Here is a 15,912-nt window from a genome sequence, read left to right as displayed (position 1 = left end):
GGAATGCCTGGGAGCCCCCGGCTCAGGCCCCTTTTATCCGCCCAGCCGGGAGCCCGAGCGGGGTCAGAGCCGCGCAGCCAATCACAGGGGCCAGCCGCGATTAGGGATGCCAAAAAGCCGGCACCGGCGGCGGCGGGGCCGCTACTCGGCGGGCTGGGGCCGGTGCCCGGCAGCGGACTGGGACTGCCGCCCGCCCCTGCGCAAAGAAGGGCCGGCCCGGCCCCGTAGGCCCCGGCCCCGCTTCCCCTCCAGCCGTGCTGGGGAGGTGGGGTTAGGAAGGGAGGGAGGGAGGGATGGAGGCATCCCTGCTTTCATAAACGCGCACGGCGTGGGGCACCGGCCCTGGAGGAGAGATGCACAAGGCTTACGTGTAGGGAAACCACGGGCTCTCTGGCTTTCCCACTCATCCCATATTCTAAGATAAATAAGAGATCAGAAGAGAATTTAGGTCCCAAGCAGGTAAGCTAAGAATTAAAACTGAGCAATGTTCCTCAAAAATACTGAGCTGGAAGCTTTGCACGTTGGAGAAGCGTTCAGCTTCATGCCATCAGAGGAAGTGAAACAGTTGCTTGGACTCTCTAGACACCCATGCCCATGAGCAGGGTTTCTGAACCACACAGTTTCTTGTTAACTTTTATCATCTGTGGGCAAGACACCACACACCTCATCCCTGCCAGCATGACCCCAACCAAAGACACTAAACTAAGAGAAGCCATAAGACCTCCCCTGTTCTGCTGAACCCGAGGCAAGAGCTCCCCCAGCTCATGTCCTGCGATAGCGGTCAGCAGTGCGCAGGGCTCCTGCAGCCTGCTCTTGGGGCCAGGTAACCAGCGGGATACCAGACTGGGGCTGGGACTGTAGCTCCAGATCAGCATGAAAAATCCATCTTCTGCCTCAGCTTCGAGGAGAAGCAGCTCCTATTGCTCCTCTTCTCTGTTTTGCAGGCCTCTGGGGCCGTTCATCAGGATAAATGGCTCCAGCCTTCCCATGAAGGGGAACCTGTCCTCCTGGTCTCTGGAGAAGGCTGTCCAGTGCCAGGTGCATGTGAAACAAGGGCAGGGACTGTCTCTGAAATTTGTGTTATCTGTCCAGGATGGCCACAAATATTTTGGACTGCGCAAAGGCCATGCCCTGCATACTTTGGAAATCCTGGCTTAGAGTCCTGGCCAGCCAAAGAATTGAGGCTGCTGCAGATGCTGAAAATCATGCCTTCCCTGAGCAAACCAAGGGCACCTCCAGTGTGATGGCAGAATTGCTGAGACTGTCTCATGTTAGAGCAGCAAGGTAGTCATATTCCCAGCCATTATTTTAAACAAACTCACATCTCCACAAAGATGGAAATGGTTCAGAAGTGAATGAAGACTGCCAGAGCACTGGGGCAGCCAGCTGCTTTCTAAAGGACAGGAAGCTGGGAGCCAAATGTGTTGAGAGTCATAGGAGCAGGTTCCCCCTAGCCCTGGCCCCATCTCACTGTACCTGAGCAAGACAAGCAGAGCAGCTGTGGGCTGTAGCCAGACTCAGCCTTCAGTCCAGATCACCAGACAAGTTGATGGGGATGAGGCAGCTCCAAGTTTTGGCCATGAAGTCAAGTCCCTGAATGGGGGGTCCAGATCAGTAGGTGCATGGCCTGGTCCAGGGATGTAGCTCAGGCAGGAGCCAGGAATGAGACCCTCAGTTTAAAAGCAGCTGCCAAGCAGAGGAGGGAGGAGCTCCTGCTCAGGGTCCCTCCAGGACTTTCCTAGCAGCTGCCTGTATCAGTGAGCTGACCTTGTGCAGCCAGCTTCACTCCTAGAGGGTGGGGAAGTTGCAATGTACACCTTGTCAGGGACGTGTCAGACAATCCTACCACCTCAAATTTTGGTTGTGTCTTGTCTGCATTAGCCAATTCTTGGTTTGACCTCTGACCCACCCCATTTGGGGCTCCCCAGGTATGGTATGCAATTTCCCTCCCCAGCATGGCGTTACACAAGCTGTGCCTCGGCATGACTGGGTCTGTTAGGGTAAAAATTCAAGCTATCATCTTGCCAATAAATTATTCAGAACTTTATTATGATTTCTCTAAATCCCAGGTTCTCTGTAAACTGATCCAAATTTCTCCAGAAACAGTTCCTCCCCAAACATCTCTGGGGGAGAATGACATGGTGTGTGTTATGTGGCCTCAAGCTGCAGTCAGCTGTAGAACTAAACCCACCAGGTCTAAAGCCCTCTGAAATGTTGTAGCTACCTCTGTGCAGTACCAGCATCAGTGTGAGGAGGTGCACATTATTGTTCTGCCTAAAGGCCTGCCCAGAGCTCACAGAGGGTGTGGATTTGCACAGGGGCTGCTTCTCAACTTGAGCCCGTGTTCTGACAGCTCTTTGAGCACCACAATTTCTCCTTTTCCTTCAGACCAGCTCTGCATCCCTGCCCCAGGACAGGTAGAGGGGTATGGGTTATTTGGGTGTTCTAGCTCAAGCCAGACACAGAGGCCAATTTGACAAGCCCATCAGAGTTTATCAGCCTGAGGTCCACTCCACAGCATGTGTCACCTTTATCATTTTTAGCATCCTTGATGAGTGATTAGAAATAGTTCATACAAAGTTAATGCTCTGACCACTGTCAGGATATAAAAGTATAGACATAGGGGCCTTGCTGATATATACTGAAGTTTCTTATATATCAGTACTTGTATTACTCAATACCTCTCTAATTTCTGACTATATTTTTACCTATATTCTGTACCTCTGTATAGCTATTTCTGACTATATTTTCTGACTATAACTAATTTCTGACAATATTTTTACCCTGTCTTCACCAAAAAAATTCTGGCTTTATGTAAGCTTTCCTCAGCTCCGTGACTCAGATGGTTTCCTGGGGAGAGAAACATTAGAAACCTTGAATTCTCTCACATTTTTCTGATCCAGCTCATCCTTTTTCCTTTTCCATAGTTCATCTGTATTATCCTTGGGGCTGAACTTTTCCACTTCTCCCATTTGTTTGCAAATCTATCCTTCATCCAAGCACATATATTGGTTCTTTCTTCAGCCTTCTCCTGTGTCCTGGAAAACTTGAATTTCAGTAGAAGCAATGTTTTTTGTTAACCCCTTAGTCTCTAAAGAAGTGTTACTTCTTCTCCATTTCCATGACAGAAGCATGTTCTTTGCTGTCTCTGTCAGCACTGGGTTCAAAGCTGTCCTTGTCGAGACAGACCTCAGTGGGTAAAAGTGCCTTAAAAAGGATGGAGGGCAAATTTTTACATGGGTAGACAGGGAGAGGACATGGGGGGGATGGTTTCAAATGGAATGAGGAGACATTTAGATTAGCTGTTAGGAAGAAATTCTTTACTCAGGGAGTAGTTAGGCACTGAATGGGTTGCTCAGAAAAATTGTGGATACCCCATCTTTGGAAGAGTCCAAGGTCAGTATGGATGGGGCTTAAAGCAACCTGATCTAGTGGGTGACATCCCTGCTCATGGCAGGGGGCTTAGAACTACATGATCTTTAAGGTCCTTTTTGACCCAAAACATTCTGTGATTCTCTGATGATTCAAACACATAGGTCAGAACAGATCTCCCTGGGCTCTTCCATCTTCTCTACAATTTGTTTTGGGTTCTTCCAGCACTGCATCAGTTATCTTGGTCTCCTCTGCAGTGCAAGTGCATGCAGCTCCTGCCTGTCTCCTTTCAAAACTTACATATGTAAAAACACTTTGAATAAAAGTCTCTCTTAGTATGTTTTTATTTTAGCTATGTCCTTAAACTTTGGGGAGCACTGGTGATCCATTGAAGTCACAGTCACTGGACATTTTTACATTATCCTTCCACCATATGTTGCACTGTAGATGGATATAAGACATGATAATGCTAATATTACAAGAAGAGAAACTTGCTGTATTAATCAAAACTGCTGAGACACAAAGACTGACCAGAGCTATCTGCCTACAGATGTTTTAAATTCTGTCTCATATAAAGTCTTCAAGCCAAGGCTGAAAGTTTGTAAGAGATGATCTATAACTCTTCCAGAAGATATTGGCCTGAAACAGAAATTATTTGATGTTGTAGCCTATTTTATCTCGAAGTTCAGGCTAGAGGGTTGTAATGTTCCCTTCAGGCCCTAAAATCTTGAATTTCATGGAGCTCATAGTGTCTGAGAGGGATGTTCTCTCTATATAAAAGCCTTCCCATATAAGAAGCTTCTGATGTCAAGTGTCCTATTGAACATACATTTTTCTTTACATGTCAGTCTATCGATGTCTAAATAATCAAAGATACAAAGTACGTGATGACAGGAGATTATGGCACCTGTCATGCCCATGGCCAAATGCTCCCAGCTGGCAGCTGCTGGCTGAGTTACTGCAGCCCTGAGCAGACCTCTCTCTTTCTGCCTGCTCTGAATCATCCTGGTAGTTTTGAGCTGCACCTCCTAACCCCTGGGTAAAATCTTCATCCAACTGAAGACAGCAGGACCTTGGTCACTGACATTTAGCAGAGCTAGGATTACTCTTTGCTTAGCACTTCTGACATTTTCCTTTTTTTCCATTATACCTCTCCTTCTCTCCTGACACAGATGCATCCATATTTCTCGTATTTTCTCTCTGGCTGAGCACCTCCATTCATGCCATGTGGAGCATCCAGCTGCTAGGACTCAACCATGCTGTACCACTGGCAGTTCCTCTGTCCTGCGGTTTCCTGTGGAAAGGTCAGAGTAACTCAGGAACTCAGGATACCTCTCCTCTGGCACAGCTTGAGGTATTGGGTGGCTCTGCTCTGCTTATGACAAACAAAACCTTTAAACAAAACCTTTAAACAAAACCTTTTCTGCATGGGACTGCTGAGCAGGTAAAGGTTGGATAGCAAAGCTTTCTGTTAGCTGAATGTATCAGTAACTTCCAGTTGCCTGGAAATCAGAAGAGAAAAATGTAACCCTTTGGGCCACTCTGGAGTGGGTGCTGCATGTCAGAGTCCTATCACATCTCTTCACTTCCTCTCTCTGGGCAGTGCTGGATGGGGCAACTCCAGAGGTTTATTGCCACTCTTTTCCAACTCCTGAAACAGAAGAGAATATTATTCAATGGATAAATGTTTATATCTTCTTTTTAAAGAGGCGTCCTGTAAATCACTTTTTAGCAAGCTAGACCCATATGTAGACATGCTTATAATTCTCCTGAAGCAACTGAACTTATTTTTGTTCAACCAGTTTCGAGAGTTCCAGTGTTGATTTATTAGAAAGTAACAGAGCAGGAAGACATGGGTTTTACCATGTGGATTAAAGTCTGTTCAGCAGATATCATTTTAAAGTCAGCTAAATTGTGGTGTAGGAAAGTAATGATGTTTGACCTGGACATCCTAAATGAAGCTGCAATAAATGTATATAAAGATTTGCTTGATTCACCATGAATGCTGGCCACCTCACTACCATTTAATTATAATATAGTTTTTGGCTGAGGATATCCTTCTCACTTCTAAATAATGCTTTGGCACACGAGTACTTCAGATAAATTATACATTTTATCAAAGGGGTTTGTCTGATGCATTTTCTTTTAACTATATTAAGTGTTCCCTTTTCTTAGTTTGTAAGAAAGAGGAAATTTGAGGATCAATTTGATGTCCTTTCCATCATCAGATAAAAAACCCCTCTACCTTGTTTAAAGAAAATTATGTGTTTGTGTTAGGGGGGAAATCCCAGGGAGATCTAGTTTTATTACAAGGTATGGAGTCTTTAAGAAAAATAAATATGTAGGAGAATATTACTAGACTCAGCTTCTGTCCATGGGTGAGTACCTGTCCTGGGGACAATACAATACAATACAACATAAAGTACCTAAAGCAGCTCTCTAGCCAGTCCATGGCCCGGGTTGCACTCTGCTCTGTCTGTTCTGCATCCTGAGCTTCAGGGCAGATCTGGGCTGATTGGAGAGGGACAGCAGAAAAATAATGAGGTATCTAGAGGGCATACATTTCTTTGGTCTACAGAGAAGATGGCTGAAGTGAGATGCTAACAAGTCTTCTAATACATTTAAAAAAATGTAGCAGTGGTGGTCTTCCAAAACTGTTCACTGTATCTACTGAGCACAGCGGATAGACCAAAAGCACTGGAGCAGATGGCTTTGTCTGTGGCAAGGCAGTAGGAGAAACTCCTTAACAGTCAGGAAAGTGTCAGGACAGGATGCTGATCCTCTTTAGGGCAGGCATTAGGATAGGATGCCTGTCTTGGGGAAACTTCACAGGGTAGGTTTAAGGACAGGTTACACACATCTCACATGATTGGTTTGTGTATTTTGGAAGACAAGCAGCTTTTTCTCTAAGGGAAGCAATCTTGCTTTCCAGATCCTAATCATTAACTAAAGAAAAAATTATTTTGCCTATAAAATTGCATCACTAATCTTAAAACTGCAAAGTGAACCTAAAATGAGGCTAGGGAATCTAAGCAGCCTGAAGCTCTGATGGTCTAAAGAACTGCTCTTACTCATGCTACATATTGCTAGTGAGGACATTTCCATTTGTTTTACTTTCTCTCTTTGGCACCATATTTGCATTTCATGGATGGAAGGAGAAGTCTGGGGAAGGGAAGGGAAGGGAAGGGAAGGGAAGGGAAGGGAAGGGAAGGGAAGGGAAGGGAAGGGAAGGGAAGGGAAGGGAAGGGAAGGGAAGGGAAGGGAAGGGAAGGGAAGGGAAGGGAAGGGAAGGGAAGGGAAGGGAAGGGAAGGGAGGGAAGGGAAGGGAAGGGAAGGGAAGGGGAAGGGAAGGGAAGGCAGGGCAGGGAAGGGAGGACGGGAAGGGAAGGGAAGGGAAGGGAAGGGAAGGGAAGGGAAGGGAAGGGAAGGGGAGAGGGAAGGGAAGGGAAGGGAAGGGAAGGGAAGGGAAGGGAAGGGAAGGGAAGGGAAGGGAAGGGAAGGGAAGGGAAGGGAAGGGAAGGGAAGGGAAGGGAAGGGAAGGGAAGGGAAGGGAAGGGGCACTGTAGCTGGGATGCTTACTCTGTCCAGGCACAGGGCTTGGGAAGGCAGCAGTGCTCAGGGGTTTCCTCTCTGCCTTGCCCCACTCCTTTTATGGTTCTCAAGTAGCAGGAGAAGAGAGGAAGTTCACAGCTCCCAGACCCCTGGGAGGACAGGTTCTGTGCTCGAACCCCACTCAGGTGCAGCTCCTCCTGGCACGTAGCAAGCTCATTTTCCAGGTCCCTGAGGTGATTTTGCCCCAGCTGGGTGAGCTTCCTGGGAACTCTCATCCTCAGGAGTGTTCCCACGGACAGATAACTTCTGCTACGCATGGGTTTGGGGCCACTGTAGGGTATGGGTAAAAGCTGCCTCAGAGAGATGGGGCAGGGAACAGACACTTCTTCTTCCCCACAGATACTCAGCACCACATCCTGCCTTTCCCTGTGTCCTGAGAGGCTGCATAAACCCATGCATACCAAGAAGGGCCAAGACCATCCAGTGGCCTCCTTACTCAGAACCCTTTCAGGAGTGATTTTAATTCGTGTAAATGAGTATTTTTAATTTGTTATACTGGCCTTTATCTCTATTACCATCTCATTTGCTTTTAAACCTAGTTTTGCCATCCTGACTGAATTCCATTTGATGCATTAGGAGTAATTCTCTTCCCAAAGGGTTAGACATTTTCTCTCCACATAAAAGTCGCTTATTTTGGATAAAGAGACGATTAGATTTATCTTTAATATTTTAATGGCAGCCAGGATTATTGGGTGGGCAGCCCCGGTTTCGGTTGTTGTTGGGGGATTAGACTCTAATAAACTCTTCAGATTGGGATTTTTTTTCTGTTTTTCACAAAGTACTTGTATTTATTTTAAAAATTCACTTCTTTTTGAGTCATAAATTCCATTTGCTGTTTCCTATTAGTATTAAATCAAGTTGATTAAATTCATAGTGACTATTTGCACATATATCTTTTTAATTTTAACATCCACAACATAAAATCTTTAATGGTGCAATTTGAAATACCTGCAACAGACATTGCTGTTGCTGTTTAAACAGATGGAAATGAGGATCCAGAGGGAAGGGAGAGAAGAAGGGATGGATAGATGGACAGACGGATGTTGAAAAGGGGGTGAGCTGACTATTCCCATCACATGTACTAGGAAAGATTTGGGGCTTGATAAAGGTATAGAATTTGGAGAAAGCTCCCTCTCCTCCAAATCGGCAGCATCCTCTTGGTGAGCAGAAAGAGAGTGCAGCCTGCCCAGGGTCGCAAACTCAGCTCACATCACAACCCTTCCAGTGCCGGGAGCCAGGCAGCCCCCGGAAGGTGGCATTTGCTCAGAGCAGAGGCTTGCGGGGTGGTGGGGTGCAAACCCAAGAAGTGAGCGCCCCTCACCCCTCGGGGCTCGGCACCCTGCCCTGGATGTCATGAATCCTAGTTTAGGCTAATCGTAAACTTGGTAATAGAATAAAATGTCAGCAAAGTAGAAATCAATAAGTGTTAATGCTCCAGGACTTTCACTGCTGGGCTCCCCTCTCGGGCTCCCCCCTCCCGCACCATCCTGTCCCTTTGATTTCAGTCCCTTCCCTAATCCCCACCTCATCAGCTCCGGGAAGGGCTGATCTGCAGCAGAAAATCCCTCATTCGGGGCAAAATCAGCTTAATTTGCAGCAATTTGTAGCAGGTCTTTGCTGGGATTTGAGTCTCAAAATTATTCTGCGGGTGGGGGCCGGAGCCCCTTGCAATATGGGCAGAGATTTCCCCGCTCCTCTGTTTGCAGAGATTTGTCTGGGGAGTAATTACAGGCGGGGGCGCAGCCCGGCCCCCGCCCGCCGCGGCGCTGCGCCCCCTCCGCCCGCGGGGCCTGGCACCGGGCGAGCGGCCGAACACGCAGCCGCCCGGATTAGCAGCATTAGCAGCCAGCGCCGAGCAACAATTAATCATTTGCTGGTAAATACAAGCGGGAGCCTCCCCCGGCTGGCGGGGAGGGAAGGGGAGAAGGGGGTGGCCGTCCTGGCCTGCAATAGAGCAGTGAGGAAAGGGAAGGGCTGGGGAGGGATGGAGACGCTCGGGGACCTTGTGGCCTCGGGACGGGAGATCAGAGCAGGCAACTTTCCTTCCGCTAATGCCGCTAATTACCGGCGGCAGCTCCGCCGCCGGCCGCGGAGGCTCCCGGGCGCGGGGACCCCCGGTTCCCCGGGGCCGCCCGCGCAGCCGGGCTCCCCCGCTCCGGGCGAGCGCCTTTCCCCGGGGCAGCCCCCGCCGAGCCCGCCGCGGCAGCACCAGCTCCCGGGGCCTCTTCGCAGGGAGGGGCGCGGAGTGCCCAAATCCACCACCCCAGTAATCGCGGAGGATGGGTGCTCAGTGGGGAGCGTCATTTGGAGTGCGGCTTGTTTTGGGGGAGAACTAGAGCGGTGTGGGGACAGCCGCTGTCACAGTGCGTTCCGGTGCCGGGCCAGCCCTTCACTTGGCACCCCGTCACTTTCGTGGTAAAAAATTAGCTTGAAGTAGAATCGGAATTACACGTGCTAAATGAATTAAAAGCTGACTAATTAGTGGTTCTGACATATTCACTGGGGAATCATCCACTGCTGGAGAAATTTCAAAGATGTGTCGTCTAGAGATCAGTTCTTGGTCCATACCATGCAATATCTTTGTGGTGACTCAGAAGAAAATACAAAATCAATGCAGGTAATGATTTCAACTTGACATAAAAATTGGTGGAGTGATAAATAATGATGGGAGTAGGTCAGTTATACTGAGCAATCTGGATCGCTTGGCAGGCTCTGCTCATTTGAACAATATGTGATTTTAATATAGCCAAATGCAAGACCATATATCTCAGAACAGAAAATGAAGGTCACAGGCTGCTGTCATGGGAAGCAGTGGCTCTGAGAAGGATGGAGGAGATGTGACAGGTAACAAAAACTAAGCATGGATTTTTGCTGTAATCTGCTCTGTCAGAGCTATGCCATTTCGGGATCTATCGGCGAGAAAATGCTACCTAGCAGAATAAGGGTGGTCTTGGCATCTCAAGACCATAACAGATTCATACTGTGTCCACTTCTGGTGTCTACATTTTCAATAAAAACCACCAAAGAACTGGAAATTATTCAGACAAGAACTTCATAAACAGCCTATGAGTTAGGAGAGACACTTTCAAAGGATGGAAGGTTCTTTAATTTATTAACAAAGGCATAACAGGATTTAGCACTAGAAGGTCAAGCTAACTAATTCATAATTAATTTAATTAAATAAAAGTATTTATATATGGCCTGAATTTTTCAGAGTGAGGATAATTAACAGAGTAGTCAAGACATTTTTAAAACAGCTTCTTGTTGAAAAAAAACTTCTTTGGATGGAAGTGTTTGGGCTTTTGACAGAAAAATATCTAGTTGCTTACAGAAATCCCTAGAGCAATATAGTTTGAAACCATTTGTTTTACAAAATTGTTCTGAAATGTATTTTCTGATGTTAATTTATGCACTTTCATTTTATATTATTCTACTGCTATCACATTATAGCATGAAAAATCATTTAAATCTATTTTCATTTTAATTTTCAAACTGTTAAGTACATTTGCTACGTAGTACAGAGTAAATGCTAAATTAATGGAAAATCCTTTTGTTATAACACAGCAGAGAATCTTCATGCTGCCAAAAGTGTGAAATATTTCATGTGCCATGAAATTTCAGATGACCTTAATGATTTTAAAATATAAACTAGGAATCACTATCTCCATTGTCAATCACAGTGTCTGTATGTTGCAGTATATATTGTTTGCTGTCAGCTGTTCCTGATGACCTGTAAGACTAGTTAAAAAAAGAATCAGTTGCAAAACCAGCATTTTTAAATTACATTAATTCTCCATGAAGAGAAATATTTTAAAATGCTAGAATTTCCCACAGTATGAGAGAACCTGATTTATGGCCATGTCTAATATTCCAGCATTAAAACCCTTTACCTGAGGAATGGTCTTTCCCACTTAGACCTTCTAAAATACATGCTCCAGCACAGACAAACCTTGCAGTCTTGGCTCAGGTCAGACTTGGTGACTAATGAGTCTGTCCATGTGCAGGGTGGGTTTTGGATCCAGGTTGCTCTCTGGATGCAAAGGTCCCAGTTGCCACAGTTGCTGCTCTGTGTTGCACAGGGGTGGCAGGAGGCCCAGCCTGGTGTCCTTGCAGAGGAAACAGGATGGGAAGATGATGTGGTTCGAGCCTCCATTTCCAACACCTTCCAGATGCTAATGGGTCCTTGCTCCAGAGAAGAGCTACGCCAAACAAATTGCCCCAAATGTCTACAGTGGAGGTGCCAAGTCTTCAGCAACAACTGGTTTTAGTGCCTCCCAGTGTGCCCTAATGAAGTAATATCCTGCAGGGCACTTAGAGCCATGCAATGTCTAAAACAAATCCATGGGGTCACCACTGAATGCAGTAATGGGGAATCAGGGTGAAGGGATGGAGTCCAAGGGTTCCCCTATCTGGGCAACCCTGGTTGGATCTAAACAGGGGACATTCCCAAGCCAGGAGCTGGACTGTGGTGATCCTTGTGGGTCCCTTCCAGCTCAGGGTATTCTATGGCTCCTGAAGCTGGGGCTGTGTGGAGGCTCAGTGTGACCATGGTGAGCCCGTGCCACCTCTGCTGTGCTCTGGCTGCCCAGGCATCTGCCAGCAGGTGTCACTTACACCGCTCTGATCTCAACCACTGGAGTCCCACTATCCCTTTGCTTCCCCCTTGGTGAACCAAAGGACAGAGGAGGCAAAATGAGCCCAGGGTGCCCTTTGTTTCCTTGGAGACTGTATTAGCAGCTGGGATATCTCATGTGTATCCCAACTTCAGGTTGCTTGGGATAGGTCCATTGTTTATGAACACTTCTGGGCCTCTTTCTAATCTTGCATCCTTGTATACCTTCCAGTATGCATCCCTTTTTGTTGGAAGACTTGTCCTGTTCTGTTGCAAAATAGCCTCTGCTTAGCAACACACCTCTGCCTTCATCCTTGTGTGGAGCTGAGCAGCCCACCTTCAGATCAGCATGGATTCCTGAAAATGCCACAGTCTCACTCCACAGACACTTTACAGCTGAACTTAGGTGACTTTAAAGAGCATTTTGACAGTCTGGGATGAGAGAAGCCTCTGTCATTGCTGCTGCTTTTTGGTGGCACAGCATAGGCAAAGCTGGCTCTTGGCCAGCTGCCAGGGGTTTGGTTTGTGTGGCAGGATGAAGCCCAGGGAGATGAGCTGTGCATGTTTGTTAGATGGGAAGAGGTTAAAGAGAAAAGGAAGCACTCAGAACTGAACTAAGGTGTTTAGAGGCCTTGGAGAGAAAGCAGTGCTTGCTGCCCAGGCGTGAGGCTGGGCAAAGCCAATGGCACAGGGTGGTGCCACTGCCCCTCATGGGTGTCGTGCAGGAGCATCACCCGGAGAAGGTCCTGCACATGGGGTGGTCTGCAGAAGTCCCTTGGCTTTGATGTGCTAAAACCCACTGTCACCTGGTGAAGTTATGGGAGGAATGGACTGCAGTGCTCCTGGTCCCTCCGCTCATGCCATGGCACTGCCATTATTTTCAGACTTCTAACAAAACCTGGACTAAAAAATGAAATAAAACATTGCAATTTGTTCTTAGATTTGTTGTAAATGACCACCCTTTTCGTGAAGATCCCCATAACAATCATAAATAAAAACATCTTCAAACTAAGGCTGCTCTAGAGGATTATGAACACTAGAAAACCAGTGCCGAAACCCTGCAGAAACAATGGAAAAAGAGGGAGAATAAAAAGGTAACATGTGTTAAGGGCTTGATCATTATTACAGTTGACACATCCTCTAACATAAATCTAAACCTGGGAAAATTAACAATAAAGACACATTTCAATAATCCCTTTAACTTTGAATCTCTTCAACAGAAATACCAAAATGCAAAATGTTTTTATGTGGGCTTTAGTGTATAAAACAGAACAAAACACTTTTTTTCAAACCAGAAATCATTAATCCACTTTCAGTAACTGTGGCTTGTCTTACATTAACCTAGAGGACAGATTTTCTACTTCTCCTCACATTATCATATTGAATAATACAGAAGCCAATTGAACTACTTGTGAGTAAAATGTTACTCAAAAAATAAGACTATCAAAGCCAAATCATATGTAAATAATATCCTTCAAAGTCTGCTGAACACATCTTCTAGCCACAGAGCGATAACATTTTAATTATCAAAATATAAAAATGCTCACTGCAAAAGCCCAAGAGTCCAAAGTTTTTGAATTAAGTCCATAAAAAATAAATATATTAGGTTCAAAATTGTAGAAGGCTTTGAATGATGTATTAAACTTCTTTTAGTTTTTTCTGCAGTAAAATGGCTCCAATTGGTGTTGTCAAACCTTTTGCACCAGCAGTGCTTTTTAATAAAAGTTGACATTTTCTTGTACTCTCTTAATTCTTAGAGGTCTTCATGAAAAGCACAAATATAGTGATATGTAAGGCAGCATTGTAACAGAAATTACAGTTAATGAAGAATTTTAGTTGCAGTGACCTGTAAATGAGACTTTACCTTAATCATCTTCCTTTGGAAGTGGAAGTCCATTCTGGAGTTACCAACTAAACAGGAAAAAAATACTCTGTGCTTCCAGCACTTACATAAACTAGCTTATCAGAATAAACCTTCATAAATATTTTTGAAGGTGAGGGTGGTGTTTCTTGAAAAAACAAGATGATTTACCCAAACTGCATATTAATGGAATGACAAAGTAAATCTTCACATTTTCATTTGTGCTAATGAAAGGGGTTGAATGACTGGATATTTGGAATTTTACACATTTTGTGGTAATTCATTTCTACTGCTTTTGAAATGGTTGGGGTTTTTTGATGCTAACATTCTCAAAATTTATTTTGAGAAACATTTGCTGCTTCTAGGTGAAGCTTTAACTACATGTAGCTTTAACTACATCCTTTATTTCCACAAATGTCCTTCTCTTTTAAAGAAATAGAAGGTGCATTAAAGGGTAAAATAACTACCAACTACCATCACAGTGTCATTAGTGAGATAATGAAAATTATCTGTGTACTATTACATCATGTAGGTTTGCTCTCTGGGCCTTAGACCTTCAGTCTCTCTGATTTCTGCTCCGCCTTGGTAGAGCCAACCAGCTGCAGATGGCTTAGTGATTAGAAGAGGCAAAAAGTGCTGCTGTGAGCACTGCTCTTAAGGGTGATGTATGAAGGGAGAGCAGAGCTTTTAATTCAGACAGACTGCATTCACATAGCAAGCCAGGACATTGGAGATTTTAAATATCTGGTATCTTAGTACAGGGAGGTGAGTCTTTGACAGCGAGTGTTTCTGTTTTCAGCGAGTGTTTCTGTTTCATTTTTCTTGAAAGAGTGTGTCTGTAAGCAATATCCCTAATCATCACTGTCCATGTCTGACAAGCCTCATGCTGAACTACTGGGGAAATTTGACTTAGGCTGTTACTGGCTGATAGTTTCCAAATCATGTTATGAAATTACCTGAAATAAATTGTCCACTAATGTCAGCAAATTATTTTTTTCTTGTTCTAATTTACAAGAGGAATAAAAATAAACTAATAATAGTTTTTAGTTATTCAGCTTCATGCCATTGCAAATCACAGTGAGGAGTGGAGGTTTGCACCAGAAGTCCCAGCTGATATAGGTGGGTGGCAGCTAGGAGGGAGGGAGGGAGCTCTGTTAGACAGGGTGGGGGATCCCCATGGAGCATTCAGATAATAAGGTGCTGTGTTTTTCTCTCCAGTTTTTTTCTGCCTCCATTACTAAGTGTGGCGCTGTCTCAGCCTGGTTCTGGCTGTATGATTGGGAGAGGATAAAATATCACTGAAAAAAAAAAAAAACCCTATGACAAGTTTCCTGCAAAAGTCTGTGTGCTTTTTTTTCAGAAGAGACACCATAGGGGCTCGGGGACTTGCTGCTGGTTCTTCCTGGTGCAAGAGGAGAAGCAGAGCCTCTGTGCTGCTTATGATTTTAAAACACCTAGGACAGTATAGAAATTGCTCTGCATGACTCCAAAAGACAAGAAGAGGGAAACCTTTAAAGAGCCTGCTTTATGAACCTAGGGAAAAAGCAGTGATTCCAGAAATGTTTAACAGAAAAGTGAGAGTATAAAGACACCATCATTAACATGGCTTGAAAGACAGGATGTTAATGCTGCTGAAAGCAATTGCTGGTTGGATCTGCCAGGACATCCCCAGCTACACGGGTGTTTCAGCAGCCGGAGGGGCTTTGACTCTGTTGACGTAGGTAGTTATAATCAGGAAGAGAAAGTGGAGAGAAGGCACAGGAGGGATGGAGACCAAGAAACAAAAAAGAAAGAGGGGGGAGAGAGAGAGAAAAGAAAGGACAGAGGGAAAAGGGAAAAGGAGAAAGAGAGAAAATGTGGGGGGAGAAGAAGAGAAATGGGAAGGAGAGCAAGCGAGACTATTTCTATAATTACAGTGGATTGGCTCGGATTAAGGGCAACTAGCTATCTCTTGGTTTTTGCTTTTTATATAACAACTAATCTCCTTCTAATCAGTTATTATTAAATTATATTCCATTTTTAATTCATTCACAGATCATTGGTGGCACAATTCGGACATCTGGACAGATAATTGAATAGAGATAATTTATGTAAATGAGGAACAGTTGTGTACCAAGCGGGGGGGAGGGGAGATTTCAGCTCCCAAGGCTGGTGACCTAATGAGGACTCTCCAAAAGCTGCCCTTGCTCCCTGAGAGGACTCAGGTGTGAGTGGGGATGCTAGGAATATTTGGGTATTGTGTGTTGGATATTAACACACATACAAGAGGCCATCAAGCCTGACCCGTCTCACTTTACCTGAGGGACCAACCTGTATTGAACATAATTTCTCCAAAGGCTGAAAACAGTGGCCAAATCAGCATCTGAAGGTGCCCTTTGCCTTCCAGGGAGAGGTTGTTTCTAACCCAGATCTCTTAATGATTTACTGTGTGATACCCAAGAGCTGCACTGACCTG

This window comes from Serinus canaria, chromosome 5 (genome assembly GCF_022539315.1).
Source record: "Serinus canaria isolate serCan28SL12 chromosome 5, serCan2020, whole genome shotgun sequence".
NCBI lineage: Eukaryota > Metazoa > Chordata > Aves > Passeriformes > Fringillidae > Serinus > Serinus canaria.
Note: the sequence above shows the minus strand (reverse complement) of the source record.